Raw genomic sequence first — 14747 nt, forward strand, 5'->3', positions numbered from 1 at the left:
AAGAAATAGACATTTATGCACACAGTTCATATAGAAAATAACACCAGAACATCCTCTAGCAAGCTTTTATCTTCTAAAGACAATGACAGCTTAGCATTATATTCACAATTGAAATAAAGCCAACTGTACTCGCCAATTTATGACTACTTTGAGCAATTTGAGCCACTACTTTGACTGAATGCTATTTGTCACATATCAAGAGCATTTCTGACATTCGCACTTACTTAAAGGGAAAATAAGTTTCCCACGCCCATTCACTTTTCAGGCTGGGTAATAGCTTAGATTGCTTGTCAAAATGTGAAGCTCCTTCTTAGTCTCTCTTTGGTGCCGATGGCAAAAAGACATCATGAAAGAAGAGAGAAAAATGCTAAAACTGGAGTCACTGAACTGTTTTTGTTTAGGATGCACATAGCACTTGCACTTCTTACTTCAAGTCAGCTTCATGATGCTGATTTTAAAGTGAACAGTGACTCAACATAAATGAATACATAGATGAAGTTATTGAAAACAAATATTGCTCCAAGTCTCTTTATATTTTTATGATATTCAAGTAAGACCAAGCATTAATTTTTAGCTTCACTGCCTTTAACTTTCTTCATGCCAGTGAAAGGTGGAACTTGGGAAGCCTCAGGATCTCCTGGAGTCACTAACTTCTTTCAACAATTTAAAAGAAATAAAACCAAACTGTAGAAAAATAATGGATGGCTACTTGAGCTTTTATTTTAATCTCATCTGAAAATTTTCTACTGATATCCACTTTTTGCATTTCACTGGGAAGCACTTAGGCAGTGTTATGAGTAGAAAAGTTGCCCATTTTTTTAAAAGGTTGCAGAGTTTAGAGATTGGGCCAGTTGCTGCCAGGGTGGAGTTCTAACTGTTTGTTGTTGTAATCACCTGTTGTTAATAGTTTGTCGCTAACTACCTGTTGTTGATGGTTGGGAATTCCCCTTTTTGTCGAGTAACACCCTGCTGCTTCCTGGAGAATGGCACCCAGAATGGTGAAGAGGAGGGGACATCGAGGTTGGCATGAAAATGAAGAAACCCCTCACCAAACCTAGCAATAACCCATAAAAACAACGAGCCAACACAGAATTAAGGGATTGAAGTGATGTCTAGATGTGAGCAACAGAATCCAGTATCTGCTAAGACCCTTTTTACCCCTCACCCTAACCTAAAGAAGTTGGCTGGAAAGAGGACCTGAAATGTCAAACTAAAATAGTGGGAAGCTTCTGGTGCTCTCCTGAGGACAGAAGCGCCGGCTCTGCCTGCAGACCAGTGGACACAGCTGTACTTTTCCTCCTCCTCCTCCGCACCACTCCTGGAAGCAGTGGTGGCGTGAGCGCGACCTCTCGTTTCTTCCACCTGAGATGATTTTTAATAAAGGCATTAAAAAGGAGAAAGACCTCCTGCCCCATTTGTTTCAGGCAAGATAGAATTTCCAGCCATGCCCACTTCAGAGGGTGAATTTCTCAAGTCCCCACTGCTCTAAGTGCTTAGTCCTCACCACAACAGTACAGGGGACAGCTGATTTTTTTTGAAGCCTCCTTGTTCCTGAAGCTCATTGAAACTAAAGGTGCAACTAAATATTGTTAGCAGAACTGTCTACTGAATGCATACACCATGAAAGGGCTTCTAGATGGGAACGTTTTGATAGGTAAGGCACAGAAATACTGGTGTTTGACATTCATTATATTATGCATCGAGTGTCATCAGGTATCTTATCTGCTCGTTTAGAGAGACAAAAGGACAAATGCGAGCACCATGTAAAATATAGCAAGCCCATGCAACTGACAGCACAAGTTTTGGCAAAAAGCGTGAATAGTGTGCTAGGCAATGCTCACTTGCAGAAACTTGCAGTGTTCCACAGCCCTTCCTCTTTCCTGTCAATCCGCAAATGCCTCACGTTTAAATCCTAACTAAAAAAAGAACATGCTGCACATCAAAAATGTATGCATGCTGCAGCTGCATTCCATTCTTCCAAGCTGACTTGAAGTCCTTATCTCTAGCTAATTAGCTCTTCAAAAGCCTGTTAAGTCCTGAGATACCCAGGTGATACTGTTGATAACATGCCAATTATGATGTAAATTACAAAGACATAAGGTTAAGAACTGGAAAGAAATGGACTTACTTTGTCCCTATTAGAATGGGTTATTATTAAAGAGCTGACTTAAATATGACAGATTACATTTCACTTCCTACCAGTCTTCTGAGATGAGCATCTTATCTTGAGATACAATGTCAGGGGTGTTAATTGCTGTGAAGTACAGAAGCACATAAGTTCAGCTAGGAACACTGCACATTCTGATTCATGAATATGAAAGCAGAGACTGAAGCAAGTGATAAACGACCCATCTACAGCTAAGTGCTGGTAATCTTCATATTGATGCAAGAATCTGCCCAGAACCTGAAATTCAAAAGAGCTAGGAGCTAAATTCTCATATTATGGTTTCTGACTTTGCTTGTTACAGCTGGGGTTTAAACTGTGTAGAAACAAAGGTCCTGAAATTATGATTCATGCCCCAGCTGGAAAACACACAGCTTTCTAATGCATTTTCTGGTTTTCAGTACAGATTCTGGTATCACTGTGGGCGGGCGGTATCAAACATGCATTCTCTAAATGGCTGATATCAGAGCATAAAAACTGACTGTGCAAGGAGTACTGCACTGGCTGTACAAGCACATCTGATTTGTAGTCATTTCACAGTCAAATTCTTCCTGGCAAATACTTGGAAGCAAATAGGATTGCTTTTCTGATGTTTGGGGGTTTTTCTCCCCTAAGTAAAACTGCATCAGGAATAACATTTTCTGCAGTTTAGGAATCTGGAGTGCACAGTTTTCCATACTGTTAGAATTTGAACTCCTTTCTCTTATGTCCAAAACCAGAAAATTTTTTTATCTTGAAGTTGTCATTACTGGAAAACACAACCATAAAGTACTTTAAAAATATTTTATTTTAATACCTACCAGCACTCATATAATTGCAGCATCCAGGATCTAGCTGCAGCAGACCTGTTCTGGAAGAACTAGGGCTGTACATCTGTGAAGAGGCAATTCCTGTCCTGAGTTTTATCTTTCAGGCAGGTAAGGTGATTAACAGATTACAATTAGAATTATTGTCATTTTGTAATAGGCTCAAAGTCAAGCTAGTAAGAGATTAAATCTTCAGCAGGAATGATTATGTGGAGCAGAAGCAGAATTCACTTTCTTTCATTATTTCAGCAAGAATCTTATAAAATAGTCATGTTTTGTTTCTAGTCTCTCACCAAGACTCTGGAAAGTAAACCCATGTTAAAAATATTTTTATAGAAAAGAATTAATGGAAAAAAATAGCGATTCTCAGTCCTCTAAGGAAGACTATCTGCTTTCAAAATATCTCAAAAACCCATTATCCTCTTCAGCTGAAGTCACTCCCTTGAAACAGATGACACAGTAATAGTGAAATGGTCACATTTCTCTACCAAATTTGCAAACCAGGTTACTCGAGTGTGGGATTTTGTCCAACCATAAACAAGCTTGCCCCTATTTAATAAAATTCACTAATTTTTAGGTAACTTGATTTGTGCATTTCTCTCCTCATTCCATGTGTCACCTAGTTTTGTTTCACATTACTATATTTCACTTTACTAGCTAAAATCAAAACCTACTGTATATTTGTAAATTCAAACATGGGACCAGCAATGAGCTCCCTGAATTTTGTCATGGCGATGGTATTGTGTAAAACCCCTAGATTGCAACTGAATGAAATACGAAAAACAGTATAACCTCTAACAATATTTATTCTAATAGTCATCTTGACACTCAATTTTAAATTTATTGTATTCTTGCATTTTAAAATTTTCAGTGTTCTACAGAATTTCATTCAGAAAATATGGTCTAAAAAAGTAGGTAGGGGACATTCAGAAATGTAATGCAGCTAGTACTTCAAAGTACTAGCCAAGGGGACTGTAGAGCACAATGGTTGCTGGTTTCTGTAATATCCATGTGCAGTTAAACAGCTCACTACTGAGATTTCAAAATCATTAATGTTAATATTTTTTGGAGTAGGATAGACAAACTTGACATTCCTCAGAAGAGTGTTCTGAGTAAGACACTAACAAATAGCTTTTTGCTCTGTTCATATTCACAATCTTACATTTTCAAGGAATAAGCCTTTCTTCAGGTTTTAGGGTTTTGTTGCATTTTTGGTGGGGTTTTTTGTTTTTTGTTGTTTTTTTTTTTGGGGGGGGTGTTTTTATTTTTTTTCTTTTTTGTTTGTTTGTTTTCTCTTTTTAGAGAGTCAGTCTGAACTGTAGTGTTCATTTCAAGAAAAAATTCTTGAGATTAAGGGTAATTGGAAGGCAGTTAAAATGTAATAGAATTGCAACATATTTAGGTTAGACATTATGATGGAATTCCATTAACAGTAAAGAGATGGAAGAACTGGGCGTAGCAGGACATCTACCCATCCCTGCCTTTCCTTACCCCCATGCACCACTGGTAGCTGGTGCATAAGGAGATAACCCAGGGCCTGAAACCCCCAGCAAGGGGTCATCTCTGGCATCAAAAGGGCTCAGACCTCAGCTAAGAATCAACATTTTAGTCTGGAGAGCAGATGTGGAAAGAGGTAAATATTCTTGACTGAGAGACACTGTTTTACGAATTATAAAAGGCACAAAAATTATCACAGAGGCAGAAGCCTTCTACACACCTTACTGAAAGTGTGGAAGATTTCGCAATGGAGTTTGGATGCAAATTCCATGGTTATTTCCCTGGGGATGGAGGGAAAGGATCTTGATGTGCACCCCACCAGCAACTGTATGGTAAGATACATTCAGTCCTAAGTTATATCATTTCTTCGCTAGCAGTTACATTGATTGCTACCTTTAACCTCACACTGTATATATCTACAAGAAGTCTCTTTTAGTCCTTATTCCAGTGTCATACTAGTTTGTTTAAAGTCTTATGTCTGTTAGTTCGATGTCCATTAGATAAATATTTCATTCTATAATAGACTAAATCAGCCATTATTAAAGAACTTACGAACAAGAGTGGGTTTTGGGATGCTGGCCACCTCAATAAAGCTATTGCCTGCTGCCAGAGGCCTGGGCAAAAGGCAAGGACTTGTCTAAACCCCCACAGCCATTTCTAACATCAGGCTACCAGTGAATATTGTAAAATCTCTCACTGGAAATGTTTACAAACACCTGTCGGGTATGATTTAGATAGTTTTGATACTATATTGAGGTTAGGAGATGTCCAGGACAACCTTTTGATCTCCTCCAGTCCTATTATTATTTGAATATACATGAGCAGAACTGTAAATCAATAATTGCACTTGTAGAATGGCGTATCTGTAACATTGATATACTTTACTCAACTATACCTACAATTAGAGATATTCAAGAGACAGCTCTGATTTTGTTTAACTATAGGTTTCTGGATTTTTTTTCATCTACTACATAAGCAAAACAATGATAAATTATTACTAATTATTTGTCCTTTTAATACCCTCCCTTCTTTTCCTTCTGCCTTTATTTTTTCCCCTACTAAAATGGGGAAACAACTGTTACAGAAAGAAGTAAATTTTCTCCACCCTTCTCCAACTATGACTCTTAAAAGAAGATTAAGAACCCCAGATATTCTTAAACCTTAAAAATTATTCTTAAAAGTTTTTAGAGATATTATAATCAGAAAAGGATTGTTGTTGATATGAGATGAAGCAGCCCTGTTCAACAATCATGTTTTCCATGCTTTCCAGCTTATAGTAAACCACACAAGAATGCAAAGTGGGATAAACTGTGCATGAAGAAATTTCTTAAAAACATTGCCTAGTGTTTCTCTGTGTATAAAAGCAAAAACTTTTCTATTCTCTCAACTATTTTCAATACCAGTTGTTCTTATCTTTGTGAAAATCTTTTGTCAATTCTTGCTCTAATAAGCTTTTTTCATTATAACACCAAATTCCTGGGGCTGATTATACATTGTATGAAATTATTTATTTTTAAATAATTTTATATGTAATAAAATTTAATGTTTTGTCTCCTACGCAAAGGGAGTGATTTTAAGTATCCACCTGAACTCCTTTTCTGCCACAGCTACTAATTATTACCCTCCCCAATCTACTTTCTCTGACATTCTTTCCTCTGACCTAAAGAAAATCTCGGAGTATTTCACCTCATCCAGGTTTTAGTTTACATGATTGCACCTTCTACAAGAATTATATTCTCGACTGCATTTTCCTTCCCTAGATGTGATGGCACTTTCATACACATTGCTAAACACTGTCCAGATGTTTCCATTGAGTCATCCCTATTGCCAGCTAGAGGTATATGTTTATTTTGGTTTATGTTAGATGAAATTAGCTTTGAAGTAATAAGATGATCAGCTCATATTTGCTCTCCCAATATGGATGGTAATGCCATAAAAACTTCCATCTTCTATTCTTGTATCATCTATTATTTTTGCATTTCTTAACCCCCTTTTCAGATTATTACAAGATTTAAACTACCTACAGAATGATTTCTTGGCTAAAAAGCTTTTACAAGAAATAATAATTTAGTAATTCTTATGATTATTTGCTTTTACTGCAGTAGAACCTAGGGATCCCAGACATTGACTGAACAAGATATGTAGTCAGAACAGAAAGAGTAGTTCTCACTCCACGCACTTCCAGATTAAAAGAAAATCAATCACTTTTTATACAAATTGGTATTCTCAACTGTAAATAAATAAGGTCAAACCTACTACAGGTACAGATATTAATGCAGCTGAGGTGAGTTAAAGCATGCATCCCAAAAACTTTTCATTACAACCTGCTTTTCTCAACTCCCCTTTCCTTACTGTTCCGTGCTTCCCGAAGAACTAATGACATCCTACCAAAACTACTTTACTGAATTTTATGTGACAGATGGTATTTATTTGCAAATAAAAGTTTTCATTTATTCTTCTTTGTCAAGTTTTCATATTTAAAAATTAGAGTCACACTTGGTCAGGTTCAGGATGTGATTTGAGAGTTTTGATTTTGATTTAAGTGCATCTTGGGTTTAAGAATCTGAGCTGTCACTGAAAAAAGGAAAAAAAAGGAAATTCTACTCAGACATAAGTAAAGCTACCAACATATGAAATGGAAAGTTGATGCAAATCCAATATTCATGCATTTTTGTTTCCAAAAGGAAGCCATATAATTATTCAATATGCTGAATATTAAATCTCAGCATTTGAATTGTACTTTAAAATTTTATTTCTTTCTTTTTTCCCTTCTACACAGGATTTCAAGAGTGGCCTTGGTTTCTTTGCCACAAACAGGAAAAACTGAATGTGGTCTTAAAAATCACTGTCTCACCAACTGCTCCAGCTCTACCAGAATAGACTATACTTGTAGAGAGAACCAACCTGTCCCTCCCGTCAGAGACAAAGCCGTTGCTTAGCAATAATTTACTGGTCAAAGAAAAGAATAAGAAAGATGGAATGTATGTCTATCTATTCAGTGTACCTTTGGCAGATAAAGTGATCCTGAACTCTGATCCTTGCTCAAGGCGTTGCTTATGAACTTGCATTGAAGAGACATGCTACAACTAAAAAAAAGTAAAATAAAACTCAGAGTATAAACTCTTCCCCATCCATTCTATTCAAAATGCTGCTAGACTTACTTTAGTGATATATTCACTTCTAATTCTACTTTTTATGAGAAAGATAATTGTTTGCCTTGATTTAGTACATATTGTTTTAGAAAAATATTCACATTAAGGCAAAAATTTTTATGATTCTAATGAAAGAAATATGACCTGGACTCCCCAGCTGAGGTAAATATGAGACTAAAAAAGAAGTATGTAATGAGCCTAGACAATTTTTGAATAATAAGCAAAACTTCACGCAGCTAATTAGAATATTTTTGACTTCTTTTAATGAACTTTAACAGAAATATCAAGAAATATATCTGTCCTTACTGAGAAAAAAGAGCAGCGTGAATAATTCCACTGTTTTTTATTTTTCCAAGAGGGAAAATTTCTAAAATTTAAAGAAAAACTAGGTAGTCTTTGGAGTAGAGAATATGAATATTTTAATCTGATGCAATGATGCTCCTAGCTGTCTATAATACATTTCCTTCATTCCTTTTGGATCCATGCAGAAACACTGAGTTGAGTTGATCTGCCTTCTTGCAAAATCTTATTTGCACTAGATTTATGGCTACAGCATAAATACTTTTAAAACTTTCTTTGCACTGACTAATGCTCAGCATCGTCTGTGTTCACCAAGCTCTGACAAAAGGTCAATTGTATTAACCTGTGGTATCTCGGTGGGAAAGAGCTTAACCCACCCCTTCTCAGCAGCACTTCAGGAATCTGATTTTTAGCAACTGTAAGAGTGGCCTTAAATCACCATGTTCACTGTATAGACAACACTGTTTGGTTTAAAATTGAGCTCAATATACAAATTGGGGTTCACACATGAGAAAATCAGTACGGGGGAAGCATGAGGGCACTTCTACACTGGGCACAGAAGTAGGTTGTAAGTTTCTGCCTGCCATGAGAAGCTCGCAAGGGAAGGGATACTTTTACATGGGAACTTTTCAGCGACCGAAGGCTTCTCACTACTCTTCTTTAGCATTTCCTAAAATATGATTTGTTTTTAAAAAATATCACCTTTAGGTTATTTTTTTAATGATGAAAAAGCTCCAGTTAACCACACTTATACAAGTTTGTTATTTTGTTCCTTATAATATCTTGTTTTAAGTGTATAGTGCCATTTCATTTTTCTCAGACCAAAAAGCAGTTTTTTGTCAGGTAGAGTGTTCTTACACACAACACGGTTTTTACTATCAGGGAAATACTAAAGTCACCAAGACTCTAGACCTAATTATATGATATTTATAAAGGAAATTTGAGGCTCATATTGTGAAGGATATTATGGGAAGTCTAGTTAGATTGCTCTGGAGCACTGTAATGTCTGTTATTTTAAAGCATGGTAAAGATGGCGGGGGGAGGGAACACAGCAGCAATAGGCTCATATTTATAATTAACCTAGCCTGTAAAATCCTTGCAATAGTGTCAACTAAGATATTACTGTCTACTTTACTCAAATTAATTTGTCCAAACCAAATGGGCTTTATGAAAACAAGGCTATCAAAAACTAACATCAGTTTTAAATAGACTTAATAAACATTGAACAACATTAGAATAACCATTCAGTGCTATTTACTCTGTGCAGAGATGTGGCCTGGGTGAATACTCTGAATTACCATTTCAATATAAAAAAGAAATTTAGAACTAGGGATAACTTCTATACTCAAAACATTAGTTTCTTTCAATATTTCTAGGCTATAAAAGGGTTGGTAACTGTGTTTTTGCCTTTTACTATTTCATTTTCCCTACACAGGGAAATGCATTACTTTATAAACATTTCAAACCACTGATTAAATTTACTTTGAAGTGATAAAATGCAGCCATCAAGCAAATAATTTGCCATAACATTCAGTGTTTCACTGTAAGTCCTGTCATTGGAGTATCATGTCTTTACATCTCTTTCATTTCCCATAGAGGGGAAAGGCCATAACTTCTCATTTTCCTTATGATGCCAAACAAGCCAATCCTGCAGAAGAAAAGAGTAATTTCTGTCATCTTCCTCTGAAGTCCTTCCACAAACTGGATTTTGAGGAGGATTGGGAAGGACAGAGGTTTTGAGCTGCAAAGCTGCATTACAAGACTCAAACAGATACAACACATCCAACTTAGAAGTTGCCACTGATACAAGCTGGGCGCTGGACCAGTCAACCCCCAGAGTCCCTTCCAGACTGCCTGAATCCTTGTTTCGATGCAATGGGGCTTAAAGAGCAAACAGAAAGTCCACAGGAAAACAAACAAACAAACAAACAAACAAAAATAAACCAAACAAACAAGCAAACAAAAATCCACACAGGGCAGCAGGGAACCTCTAAAGTCACAACTGTAGTGAATTTGGAAAAAAAACCCAAAAGTGCCAAAAGCTATGGGCATGTTGGTTACAATGTATGAAGTAAGATGATTGATTTATAGTCATATTGACATACTGGCAAGACATCTAGGTCACCTCTCCAGACAGCCCTCAGCTGCTGGTTGCCATGCAGAGTAAGCGGGGTGCAGCCATCACACCCCCCACTGGAGGTTATGGCTTCAGTGGGGGAGAAGGGGGTACACGAGGCCGGAGAGGCTGAACAACCACACCTTTCTGTAAGTCCAAGGCTTAGAGGGATTAGTAATATCCAGACACAGGAATGAGATATTTTTGTGGCAAACATTAAGAGATGCAAGGTAACAGACGGTAATAATGAATGCACATGTGACAGGGATAGACCAAGACATATAAACCAGTAATTTGTCTAGGCTCAAAACTCTCAGCCAGGCAGATAGGGTGAGTGTCCACTTCCCAGAGCAGACCTTCCTCCAAGGCTTTCTTCTTCCCATTGTCCAAGACCCTTCCAGATGATGAACACCTGAGGTGTGCAAATGAGTTTCTGCCCACGAGAGGCCAGCAGTAGCTCAGAAGACAAAGGGATAAAGAAGAGCGAGGGGACCATAGCCCAGCAACGTGAGTGTGCAGTGGCACCCCCATTGATGCCCAGCCTTCCAGCTTTGCTGCATTTCTGTCCAGGCTCTCTGGTGAGGAGATGCCTCCAAAGTTGCAATATAGGGTAGAAAACTTACTGAGCTTCTCACTTCATTACTGCCCACAGGTGCACACATTTGCTAAGAATATGAACTTCCATGGGGCAGAGATGGCTGCCTCTGTGCACAACTGGGGCAAGTAGTTTTGTGGAAAATCTCAAAAGCTATTATTCTACATATACTAAAGAACCCAACCTTTCAGTCAGCAGTATAGGAAACCTCATATTACACGAGACATTCACAATCTGTATTAGCTTAGCTCTTCTTACTGCTCAGGCCAGATTTTCAAGCACATTGGGAATAATTTATCTGCTTTCTCTCTTGATTACTAAGCACCACACATGAAAGGTAAACCAAAACAATTTTCTGAAGATGCACCGTTGAATTTAGTGCTACAGATATCAGCCATCTCTCAGATTCTGATTTTCACTGGAATTGTTGAGTGGTGCTTTGTCAGCAATGACTTTGCTGCAGTGCAGAAAACTGCCAGAAAAGAAAGAGCTGATGAAAAGTAACTTAAAATGGAAAAGTATCCTGCACAACTCCCATACATGTTCATATTACCAAGAAGCAATGAGTATGTATTCAGCCTTAACAACCAAATAGTGTAATTTACAAATAAAACATTGCAAAGTAAATTTCTATAGAAATGGAAGATCCTGTGTGAAGAGAAGCCCTCATAAATGAATATCAAGCACTACATAAACTGCTGAGATAATACATTTTCCATGCACTAATAGTATGCATTTAACAGCTTTTATCTGTCCTCGTGCATGCAGCTGATAGTCATTACAGTAGCATTAGAACTGCACCAGATTTATCGCATTTGCAATGTAAATTTATCACCATTCAAACAGTCCTAGCACCTGTGCCTTACCACTATTAGACATGCCATTACATTTGCAGCTTCCCTCCATCATTCACAGTTGAATGAACCTATAAGTGAAGCTGAAATGTAAATTTAAAACCACACTTTCAGAAGTTTTGCCCTTAAAATCTGTTCAGGGGAGTCTCTCCCACTGCAATGGAAAATAGCTCTTTCTGTAATGTTTCTTGTACAGACCAAGAGTTGATTCAGGGTGGTAAAACAGTCACATGAACAGTGTTCATTCATATTTATTCCACAGATGACATCAGGCATTTGTTTTCACCTAAAATGCCAGGGAAGTAAGGATTTGAACTACCTCCCTTCTTTGAGTGGAGCAGAGGACTGGACTTGCTCTGGTCATTCTGCAAGACTGCAGGTCCCCAAGAACCCTCATGGGCCACTGCAATTTTTGTGGAGGCTTCTACACAGACACCTCTTTCTAAAGCAGCCCCCATGAAAAACTAGCTAGAACAAGCCGGGGATCCCTTCCTGCACCTGCCTGTAGACTGCAAAGAGCAGACTTGTGTTGTTCTCTCCTGTGCAAACTGTAAGACTGGTCTGCTCCCCAGTGTGGAGAGCTGCTGGCAAATATTCACAGCATTGTAATCCCATATGGTTACTCTTCTCTGTATTCCAGGTGAGATTCATAGCTATGGTACCAACAGTTTAATTTAAAATCCCCTCCCCAAATAAATTTAATAGAGGGATTTATGACAAAAAGTAATTTCATCAGCTTAATACGAACAAGATGGATTAATTTTAATCAAACATTTTTATGATGACACAAGCATCCTTTATGCTGCAGATTCGTGTGTGGTTCCTGAATAGGAAACATACAGCAAATGTTAAAAACAAAATTAATTTAGAATTAATACAGTGAATATTAAAGTAAATTCTTCTGGAAGTCAGGCTACCTAAATAAAATTTTTAAAAAATCACCCTGTTTTGTTTTTGGTTTTTTTGACTGAAAATATAAATCATTCAAGTTCAAGAGAAAAAGAGCATTTAAACTGAAATAAGCCAAAACTACCCTACCATTCATTTTCTTTTTTGAAAGAAATAATGCTAATTTATATTTCAACACTTCAAACTTCTAGAAGATACTTTATTAATTCTTCTAAATCTTTTACTATGTAAAGATAATAACTTCATTACTCATCACAATGCAGGAAGGAAAAAAAGGAAAGAATATTCACAACATTGAACAGCTTTTTATCAAAAAAAGAGGGGAATGCTTTTCATCTTTTCTGTGTATTTTTAAAAATCTGTTTATGTTATCATGAAAACAGAAAATTTTGATTGTATAATTCTTCTTCATTAAGTTCTTATTGCATCCAAATATCTTGCAGCCAAATATCTTCTTAAAAAGCTTGATTTACATAAACCTTTACTTGTGTATTGTTATAACTAGTATAGTATAGTATAATAATAAAGCTAGACTCTACATTTATGAAGGCAGGAGGGGAATTTTTGCAAGTTGTACAAGAAGAAATCAAGTCTAGCAGTAATACAAACTGATAAAGTTGCTCAGAAACAATGTCATTTGCATAATAATCCAAGGACAACACATGATCCTTCTTCATTATTTTATGGAGATTTTAAAATTATTTTAAAGTAATGTATTAGTATAAACATTAAAAGTTTTGTCTTGAAAGTTGAAACAATTTCAGATTTACCTTTATCTGACTTTGCTTGATGTATATGCTTGCTCTTATTGTCTAAATGTCTTTGTATCTCATAATTGATAGGTTTGATCTTAAAAGAATCCATAAAAACATAAGGGCAATTACACCTCCAGGTATCATTCTCACACCATTGAAAATAGTATGACACAATGCTTACTAGAGCAGGCTCTAATTACCCATCCTGCTACTGCAACACAACAATTACCTAACAAAAGGGTTTGAAGTCAATGTTATAGATGCTGTGAATAGATATACTAAATGATTCCAGAAAATGTAGCTCAGTTATAATTAGATTAGCTTGGCATTAATAGAATAAAACCTTTGACAAGGTACAGCTGAAAATACGATGGAGTAGACTGTTTTTATGATTTCATTAAAGACTCAATAATGTATCTACAAAAGATTATTTCTTCACACACAAGCTACTCGAATTCTTAGCTGGGAAAATAAAGATTCCATCATTTTCTATTTCTCTTTGTGGCTGTTAAATTCTAAAATTAATTTGGCCAGAAATAGGATGCAATATTTACTCTCATGTCATAAAGGTAAGTTTAAATGATAACTAGTATAGCTGAAGAATGAGTTATTCTCTTCTATACATTTGATATACAGCAATAACATTGTGTGTGAAGCTACTTGAGGAATATATTTATTATTGGCTCATATTAATAAATTGGTAAACAATTTTCTAAATAAATTGGGTAAAAACATTGGTAGGGGACATAAATAAAATTATTTCCTTATGCTCTCTCATGGACATTTTCTGAATGTCACTTTATTATAGTGTGAGAGAAAGTATAAAATGTATTTAAATATATTCATACTTTCCTAGAAAGTTTGAGAACAATGATGAACCATAACTTGAACTACATTAACATAATAATACAAATAGGAAATTTTTGGAGAGAGTTTACAGTAGCAAGTGGTTAAAATATTGATCTCTTTTTCATTCTAGAAACTGTATGTAAAATCCAGCAAATGCAGCTCTATTTCATTTTGAACTATTCATTGCTGCAATGCATGCCTTCTACAAATTTGAGGATCTTTAACAGAGGACACAGAGATATTCAGACTTTACCAAACAAGAAACAAACAAAAATGTCACTGAAACCATCTGCTTCTTATTCCTCTGTTTCTCAAGAGAAAATGAGCCAGTGAAATATTTTAAAATTTCTGAAAGCTTCTGTATGAAGCTGCAAGTGCATTTACAGAAACTGGATAGGCAGAAAACCCTCCCTAGTGGCACAAAAAACTTCATATGATGAATGTTGGCTTAAGGAATGACTCTTTTTATTTATAAGGTCAGCTTCAGGAATCACCTTCCTAGGCTGCTCCCCTCAGCCAAGCACAACCTGTGGATGGAGGGCAAGAGTTTTCCTGATTTGAGCTTTTCCTGGTCTTAAGTTTGAAGGAAAGAGGGCGAACATTATTCTTCATTTTTATGCCCAGTTGCCACACACTTTCCTCTGCCAGACAGCAGTAAGCATCTGACAGTGACGTGCATTGATGACTCCACGATTTTCTTCTCTCTTTCCATTTCAAGCTTTAGATCACTACTTCAAACTCATTTATCTG

The sequence above is a fragment of the Ammospiza caudacuta genome, chromosome 1 (assembly GCF_027887145.1).
Source record: "Ammospiza caudacuta isolate bAmmCau1 chromosome 1, bAmmCau1.pri, whole genome shotgun sequence".
Classification (NCBI taxonomy): Eukaryota; Metazoa; Chordata; class Aves; order Passeriformes; family Passerellidae; genus Ammospiza; species Ammospiza caudacuta.